The sequence below is a fragment of the Mandrillus leucophaeus genome, unplaced genomic scaffold (genome assembly GCF_000951045.1).
Source record: "Mandrillus leucophaeus isolate KB7577 unplaced genomic scaffold, Mleu.le_1.0 Scaffold52, whole genome shotgun sequence".
Classification (NCBI taxonomy): Eukaryota; Metazoa; Chordata; class Mammalia; order Primates; family Cercopithecidae; genus Mandrillus; species Mandrillus leucophaeus.
The window spans coordinates 3,486,597-3,495,439 of record NW_012105586.1 but is presented as its reverse complement, the minus strand read 5'-3'; the positions used below and the strand labels follow the sequence as shown (position 1 = coordinate 3,495,439).

General features: G+C 48.0%; 1 pseudogene; it reads right to left on the bottom strand.

Annotated features, from left to right (window-relative positions):
• Nucleotides 1-820: 820 nt before the first annotated feature.
• LOC105551394 lies at nucleotides 821-1,634 on the bottom strand (annotated as a pseudogene).
• Nucleotides 1,635-8,843: the final 7,209 nt, after the last annotated feature.

Genomic DNA, 8,843 nt, shown 5'->3' with positions numbered 1-8,843 from the left:
AGATGAGATTTGGGTGGGGACACAGCCAAACCATATCAGTCCCTTACTGGTCCTACTTCCATGAGTGGCCGTGACCAGGGGAAAAGGGAGAGGGACCAGCCGGTAAGGGGAGGGACCATCTCACAACATTCCATTCATACACAGACTAGTATCAAGTCACTACTGTGGCTACGAGTTGGGAGCACAGGTAGTAGGGGTGTTGTTAAAAAAAAATACAGCCCCCTCCCCCAAACTGGGGTCCCTGGGGACGCTTTAGTCTGCTTCAACACAAGAGGAAACAGAAGATCAAAATCGGTTTGGGGCTGGATGCAGTGGCTCATGTCTACAATCCCAGCACATTGGGAGGTTGAAGTGGGAGGATCACTTCAGCCCAGGAGTTCGAGACCAGCCTGGGCAACAGAGAAAAACCCTGTCTCTACAAAAAGTAAAAAAATTAGCCAGGTGTGGTGACACGTAGTCTCAGCTACTTCAGAGGCAGAGGTGGGTGGATTGCTTAAGGCTGGAAGGTCAAGGCTGCAGTGAGCTGTGGTTGCACCACTGCACTCCAGCCTGGGCAACAGAGTTAGATTCTGTCTCAAAATTAAACAACAACAACAACAACAAAAAAGTGGTTTGGGAAGGCCAGAAACATCAGGGAGGAGGCAGGAAGAAAATCCAGGTGCTGGGAAGGCCCTGGGGTGGCAGGCTGTTTGGAAGGGATTGCCTTCCCTGTGCTGGGATCCCCTGCAGCACTTCAGGTTTGGCAGGAAGGGGGCAGCCTGCAACCCCCAAGGGCAGGTCTGGGGCTGCCAGATGTTCCAGGCATGGGGCTGGAGGGGACTCACAAAGGCATGCCCTCCAGGGAGATGACAGCGCCACTCCCAGCTTCTCTGCCTGGGTGCCACGGTCCTTGACCTCCTTGTAGCAGTTTGCTTGTTCATGCTTGATCCCTGTCGACTTCTTTTGTTTTTGTTTTTTTTGTTTTTTTGAGATGGAGTCTCGTTCTGTTGCCCAGGTTGGAGTGCAGTGGTGTGATCTCTGCTCACTGCAATCTCCACCTTCTGGGTTCAAGCAATTCTCTTGCCTCAGCCTCCCGACTAGCTAGGATTACAGGCATGTGCCACCACACCCAGCTAATTTTTGTATTTTTAGTAGAGACAGGGTTTCACCATGTTGGCCAGGCTGATCTTGAAGTCCTGACCTCAAGTGATCCACCCGCCTTTGCCTCCCAAAGTGCTGGGATTACAGGCGTGAGCCACCAGGTCTGGCCCCTGTCAGCTTCTTGATGGCATCCTTAGAGCTGGCATAGATCATTTTGCCCTTAAGGAGTGCAGACTCAGGGGCCCAGAAGATAAACACCAGGTCCTCTTTGCTCTCCTTGGTTTCATGAGTTCCATCACCTCAGAGGACATAGCAGCAGTCTTTGGCAGCATCTTGGCAAAGGTGGTATAGGGGTCGTCAACAGTCCAACCCATGTCATCCACCAGGGTCTCCTTGCCCTCCTCCAGGGCGATGTTCTTCTCACCCTCACTCAGGCAGAAGAGCAGCACCGTTTTCCTGCGCTTCTTCACCTCCTCTGGCGTGGAAGATTTGCCTACCATCATGTCAGTGAACACCTTGATGACACCATCAGAGATACCCACACCAGAGGCCATGTTTTCAGAAAAGAAAAGGAGATAGCAGCCAGGTGCCATGGCTCACGTCAGTAATCCCAGGTTTGGGAGGCCAAGGCAGGAGCCCAGAAGTTTGAGCCCAGAAGTTTGAGATCAGCCCAGGCAATATGGCAAGACCTGGTCTCCACAAAAAATTAAATAAAAAAAAAAATTAGTCTGGCCTGGTGGCATGCACCTGTAGGCCCAGCAGCTTGGGAGGCTGAGAGGGGAGGATTGCTTGAGTCCAGGAGATTGAGGCTGCAGTGAACCATGTTCATGCCACTGCACTCCAACCTGAGCAACAGAGTGAGCCTGTATCTCAAAAACAACAGCCAAAAAAAAAAAAAAAAAAGAAAAGAAAAAAGAAAGAAAAGAAAATGAAGGCTGGGCATGGTGGCTCACGCCTGTAATCCCAGCACTTTAAGGGAGGCAGAGGTGGGTGGATCACTTGAGGTCAAGAGTTTGAGACCAGCCTGGCCAATATGGTGAAACCCCATCTCTACTAAAAATACAAAAATTAGCCTGGCGTGGTGGAACGTGTTTGTAATCTCAGCTACTCAGGAGTCTGAGGCATAAGAATTGGTTGAACCTGGGAGGCTGAGGTTGCAGTGAGCCAAGATTGCACCACTGGATTCCAGCCTGCACAACAGAGTGAGACTTCCTGGCGAGGGGAGGGGTGGGGAGGGGAGGGGAGTGGAGGGAAAAGAAAAGGAGATGGCAAGGAGAGCCAGAGAAGAGGAGAGCTGCTGAGGCTGCTGCCAGGGTCTGACTGAACCAAGTACTTTAATTGTCCCTGTAACCCTATGATATGAGGTCCGTACTCTTACTACCCCCATTTTACAGAGGAGGAAATAGAGCCCTAGAGTTGTTAGTGATTTGGAAGAAGTCTCAAGTCTGGTGGGTGACTTGAACTTGGCCCTACGTGTTCTGGATGAGGCAAGTTACACCAAGACCTATGTGTCTCTTTTCTAGAACATATGCCTCAAGTTGCAGCAAAGGAGGGAGGCATGTATGGAAATGTCTGCAAACTTCTTTGTTAAAATGTTTTTTCACCTTGTTTAGAAAACATACTAGTTTGATTTAAAGAAGCAAATCAACAGTTAAGAGCTCAGATTCCAGAAATATTCAAACTCAGGAGATATCAGAGAAATGCAAATGAAAATGACATTATGAGAGAGCATTTTACACTCACCAGAAAGGCAAAAATGAGGAAGGTGGGAATGAGACGGGTGGAGGATTGGCCAGGCTGTGCAGACAGGCAGGAGAGCAAGGAGCTAAGAGCCCAGGTGCTGTAGCCAGTCTGGGGTGGAGCTCAAAGCCCATCCTGGCATTTCAGGTTTCCTCACCTGAAAAATGGAAACAATGTTATAAAATTGTTGTGAGGATTCAAACAACCATCGACATCAAGTGCTGGGAATGGTGTCTATGCTGAATAAGGGATCTGAACCCAGCACTGGCCACTGTAAGCTCCCAGAGGGAAGGGACTTTTCCTGGCTCCTTTGCTGTATCCTCAGTGCCTAGAATAACTGAGCACAGGGACAATCACCAGGGGAACCAGCAAGTAAACTATGGTGGAGTCATACTATTCACTATCCCATAGGCTGCAGCAGTTAGAAGCAATCACCTGGTGCCAGGGTTGGTGAACTTTTCCATTAAAAAATAGATAGCACTTTGAGAGGCCGAGGCAGGCAGATCACCTGAGGTCAGGAGTTTTAGACCAGCCTGGCCAACATGGTGAAACCCTGTCTCTACTAAAAATACAAAAATTAGGCCAGGCGCAGTGGCTCACTCCTGTAATCCTAGCACTTTGGGAGGCCGAGGCGGGTGGATCACCTGAGGTCAGGAGCTCGAAACCAGCCTGGCCAACAAGGTAAAACCTCGTCTCTACTAAAAAATACAAAAATTAGCCGGGCATGGTGGCGCATGCCTGTCAGTCCCAGCTACTCAGGAGGCTGAGGAAGGAGAATCACTTGAACCTGGGAGGTGGAGGTTACAGTGAGCCGAGATTGTGCCACTGCACTCCAGCCTGCACAATGGGAGTGAGACTCCATCTCAAAAGAAAAAAAAAAAATTAGCCAGGTGTTGTCGGGGGGCGACTGTAGTCCCAACTACTCAGGAGGCTGAGGCATGAGAATCACTTGAACCTGGGAGGTGGAGGTTGGAGTGGGCCAAGATTGCGCCACTGCATTCCAGCCTGGGTGACAGAGCGAGGCGAGCGTCTGTTTAAAAAAAAAAAAAAAATAGGCCAGGTGTGGTGGCTCACGCCTGTAATCCCAGCACTTTGGGAGGCCAAGGCAAGTGGATCTCTTGAGCCCACATGTTCCAGACCAGCCTGGGTAACAGGAAAACCTGTTGAAAACAGGAAGACCAGCCTGGGGAAACCCTGTCGCTACAAAAATTACAATAATTAGCCAAGTATGGTGGTATACACCTGTAGTTTCAGCTACCTGGGAGGCTGAAGTGGGAGGATAACCTGAATCCGGAAAAGTCAAGGCTACAGTGAACTGTGATCACACCACTGCACTCCAGCCTGGGTAACAGAGGGAGACCTGTCTCAGAAAAATAAATAAATAAAATAAAATGACCAATCTGCTTTAAAAAAAAAAAAAAACAGTTATTTTATTTTATTTATTTTATTTATTATTTTTTCTTGAGATGGAGTCTCTCTCTGTTGCCAGGCTGCAGTGCAGTGTAACCTCCTACTCTCTGCAACCTCCGACTCCCTGGTTCAAGCTATTCTGCCTCAGCCTCCCAAGTAGCTGGGATTACAGGCACGCGCCACCACGCCCAGCTAATTTTTGTGTTTTTAGTAGAGAAAGGGTTTCACCATGTTGGCCAGGATGGTCTCAATCTCCTGACCTCGTGATCCGTCCGCCTCGGCCTCCCAAAGTGCTGGGATTACAGGCGTGAGCCACGGAGTCCTGCCAGATAGTAAATATTTTAGGCTTTGCAGACCACAAAGGCACTGTTACAACCTTAGATGATATGCAAATGAGTGGGTGGGGCTGTTTCAAAACCTTTATGGACATTGAAATGTGAACTCCATGTTATTTTCTTTTTCTTTTTTTTTTTTTTGAAACAGACTCGACTCTGTCGCCCAGGCTGGAGTGCAGTGGTGCAATCTTGGCTCACTGCAACCTCCACCTCCCCGATTCCACCTCCCCAATTCAAGCGATTCTTGTATCTCAGCCTCCTGAGTAGCTGGGATTATAGATGCACACCACCACGCCCAGCTAATTTTTGCATTTTTAATAGAGACGGATTTCACCATGTTGGCCAAGCTGGTCTTGAATTCCTGGCTTCAAGTGATCCTACCACCTTGGCCTCCCAAAGTGCTGGGAGTACAAGTGTGAGCCACCACGCCCAGGCTCCATGTCATTTTAATGTGTCACAAAATGTGATTCTTCTTTTGATTTTTTACCCTAGTCATTTAAAAATTAGCTCGCTGACTGTACAGAAACTGCCATGCCCCAGATTTGGCCTATGGGCCATAGTCTGCTGAGTCCTATTCTAGGGCTACAACCCAGAGAAATTTTTTTTTTTTTTTTTTTTTTTCCTGAGACAGCGTCTTGCTCTGTCTCCCAGGCTGAAATACAGTGACACTGTCAGAGCTCACCGAAGCCTTAACTTTCTGGGCTTAAGTAATGCTCCTACCTGAGCCTCCAAGGTAGCTGGGACTACAGGCTCACAACACTACATCTGGCTAACTTTTGTTTTGTTTTGTTTTGTTTCTTCAAGACAGAGGCTGTCACCCAGGCTGGAGTGCAGTGGCACAATCTCAGCTCACTGCAACCTCCACCTCCCCGGTTCAAGCAATTCTCGTGCCTCAGCCTCCCAAGTAGCTGGGATTACAGGTGTGTGCCACCATGCGCAGCTAATTTTCAGTAAAGTTGGGGTTTCGCCATTTTGGCCAGGCTGGTCTCGACTCCTGGCCTCAAGTGATCCACCTGTCTCAGCCTCCTAAAGTGCTAGGATTATAGGCATGAGCCACCACGCCCGGCCAATTTTTGTATTTTTAGTAGAAATGAGGTTTTGCTATGTTGCCCAGGCTGGCCTCCAACTTCTGAGGTCAAGCAATCATCCCGCCTTGGCCTCCCAAAGTGCTGGGATTACAAGTGTGAGCCACTATGCCTGGCCAACAAATTCTTTTTTTTTTTTTTGGAGACGGGGTCTTGCTCTGTCACACGCCCGCCACCACGCCTGGCTAATTTTTTGTATTTTTAGTAGAAATGGGGTTTCATCATCTTGGCCAGGCTGGTCTTAAACTCCTGACTTCAGGTGATCCACCCTCCTCAGCCTCCCAGAGCACCAGGATTACGGGGTTGAGTCACTGTGCCTGGCCAACACATTCTTCAAATACAACAAACAAAGCCAGTGATCTTGGGCAGAATGAGGGTTAGAGAGAGATAATCATGCATCCTTGCTTTCCAGGGACAGATAGTTGACCCTAAGTTGTCCCAGTAATTAATAGCCTCTCCGTCACTCTCAAAAATCAGAAGATTGAATTTGCTCCCTGGCCCCAGTTAAACCATCATTCTATTTATATAAATTAAACACATACGTTCCCTAGAGTATCCCCAACCTCTGGAGCACCGGTCAGCAATTTTCTTTTTTCTGTAAAGGGCCAGACGGTCAGTATTTTCGGCTTTGTGCCATACAATCTCTGCTGTAACTATTCAATTCTGCCAATGTGGCATGAAAGCAACCAGAGATGTACATAAAAAATGAGCGTGGGCCGGGTGCAGTGGCTCACGCCTATAATCCCAGCACTTTGGGAGGCCAAGGCAGATGGATCATCTGAGGTCAGGAGTTCGAGCCCAGCCTGGTCAACATGCAGAAACCCCGTCTCTACTAAAAATACAAAAATTAGCCAGGCGTGATGGCGCATACCTGTAATCCCAGCTACTCAGGAGGCTGAGGAAGGAGAATCGCTTGAACCCAGGAGGCGGAGGTTGCAGTGAGCCGAGATCACACCACTGCACTCCAGCCTGGGCAACAGAGGGAGACTCCGTCTCGAAAAAAACAAACAAAAAAAGGAGCGTGGCTGTGCACCAGTAAAACTTAGACATGGATACTGACATTTGAATTTCATATAATTTTCCGGTGTCACAAAACAGTATTCTTTTGATTTTTTTTTCAGCCATTTAAAAATGTAAAAACTGGCCAGGTGCATTGGCTCTTGCCTGTAATCCCAACACCTTGGAAGGCCGAGGCGGGCAGATCACTTGAGGTCAGGAGTTCGAGATCAGCCTGGCAAACGTGGTGAAACTCCATCTCTACTAAAAACACACACACACACACACACAAAAAATTAGCCGGGCGTGGTGGCAGGCGCCTGTAGTCCCAGCTACTGGGGAAGCTGAGGCAGGAGAATCACTTGAACCCAGGAGGCGGAGGTTGCAGTGAGCTGAGATGGCACCATTGCACTCCAGCCTGGGCAACAGAGTGAGACTCTATCTCAAAAAAAAAAAAAAAAAAAAAAATATATATATATATATACACACACCATTTTTAGCTTGTAGGTTGTATAAAATCTGTCAGTGGGTTGTGGTTTGTTGCTCCCTGATGTAGAGTAACACCTGGCACCATGGTAGGTGCTGAATAAATGTCTGGTTATTGCTACACATGCAGATTTAAAGACAGATGAACACCCTAGTGAGGGCCTACGAGGGGGAGGGGAGAGAGACTAGGGGTTGGGAGTAACTGGAGAAAATAATGAAATAGATCAGGCACGGTGGCACATGCCTAGAATCCCAGCACTTTGGGGGGCCATGGCAGGAGGATCACTTGAGCCCAGGAGTTAGAGACCAGCCTGGGCAACATGGTGAAACCCTGTCTCTACAAAAAGTACAAAAATTAGCCGGGCATGGTGGTGCGTGCCTGCAATCCCAGATACTTGGGAGGCTGAGGTGGGAGAATTGCCTGAATCCAGGAAGCGGAGTTTGCAGTGAGCTGAGATAGCGTCACTGCACTTCAACTTGGGTGACAGAGAAACTCTGTCTCAAAAACAAAAAGAAAATAATGAAATAAAATAAGCCAGGCTTTGCCCAGGCTGAGGAGGGTGGTGGGCCATGAACTGAGGAGGGCGATAAACTCCACTCTGCTCCTGAGGCCCAAAAAGAAAAAAAAAGTGAGAGCTCCAGGGAGAGAAAACCTACATTTTAAAATTTTTTTTTTTTTTTTTTTTTTTTAAGGCAGGGTCTTGAACTGTCATCCAGGCTAGAGGTGGCACAATCATGGCTTACTGCAGCCTTGACCTCCTGGGCAAACAATCCTCCTGCTTCAGCCTCCTGAGTAGCTTGGATCACAGGCAGATGCCACCACGCCAAGCTAATTTTTAGATTTTTTGTAGAGATGGAGGTCTTACTATATTGCCCAGACTGGTCTAGAACTCCTGGGCTCAAGCGATCCTCCTGCCTCGGCCTCCCAAAGTACTGGTATTACAGGTGTGAGGCACCACACCCAGCCTAGATTTGAAACTCAGACACTGCTCTCACTATCTGGTGATCTTGGGTAAGTTGAACCTCTAGAAGGTTCTTTGTAAAATAGGACTAAATGTGGTACCTACTTCATTGGCCTGTTAGGGATTAAAGAAATCTACACAGATAATGTGTTCAGAACAGTGTCTGGCATTTAGTAAGTGGTGTTACAATGTTGTGGTTGTTTTCTATAAAGAACAGAGAGCAAATTGTCCCCCGGTTCCAAATAAGGAGACTGATTAGAGGTGATTAGGAGTATGGGCTCTGGAACCAAGGACCTCAGCTTTGCCACAGACTGGCTATGTGACTCTGGCCAAGTTACTTGGCCTTTCTGTGCCCCAGTTTCCTCAGAGAAGGTCAATAGTAGTAGTACTTGGTAAATAGAGTTGAGGTAAGAATTAAATTAGCCAACTCTGAGCCTGGTATATAAATGCTCAAATAAATCATTATGTTATCACTTTGGTCGCACAATTTCTGCCCAAGAGGAAATAATAAAAGGGAGTCAAAACAACAGTCTCCTGTGAAATATTCCAACAGGTCCAAGGAGTTGGGCTACAGATTTTGGGCAAAGGGAAGATAGCCTCTAATGTGAAAGGAAGACCCAAAAATGCCAGGCACGGTGGCTCACGCCTGTAATCTCAACACTTTTGGAGGCTGATGCAGATGGGTTACCTGAGTTCAGGAGTTTGAGACCAGCCTGGCCAACATGGTGAAACCCTGTCTCTACTAAAAA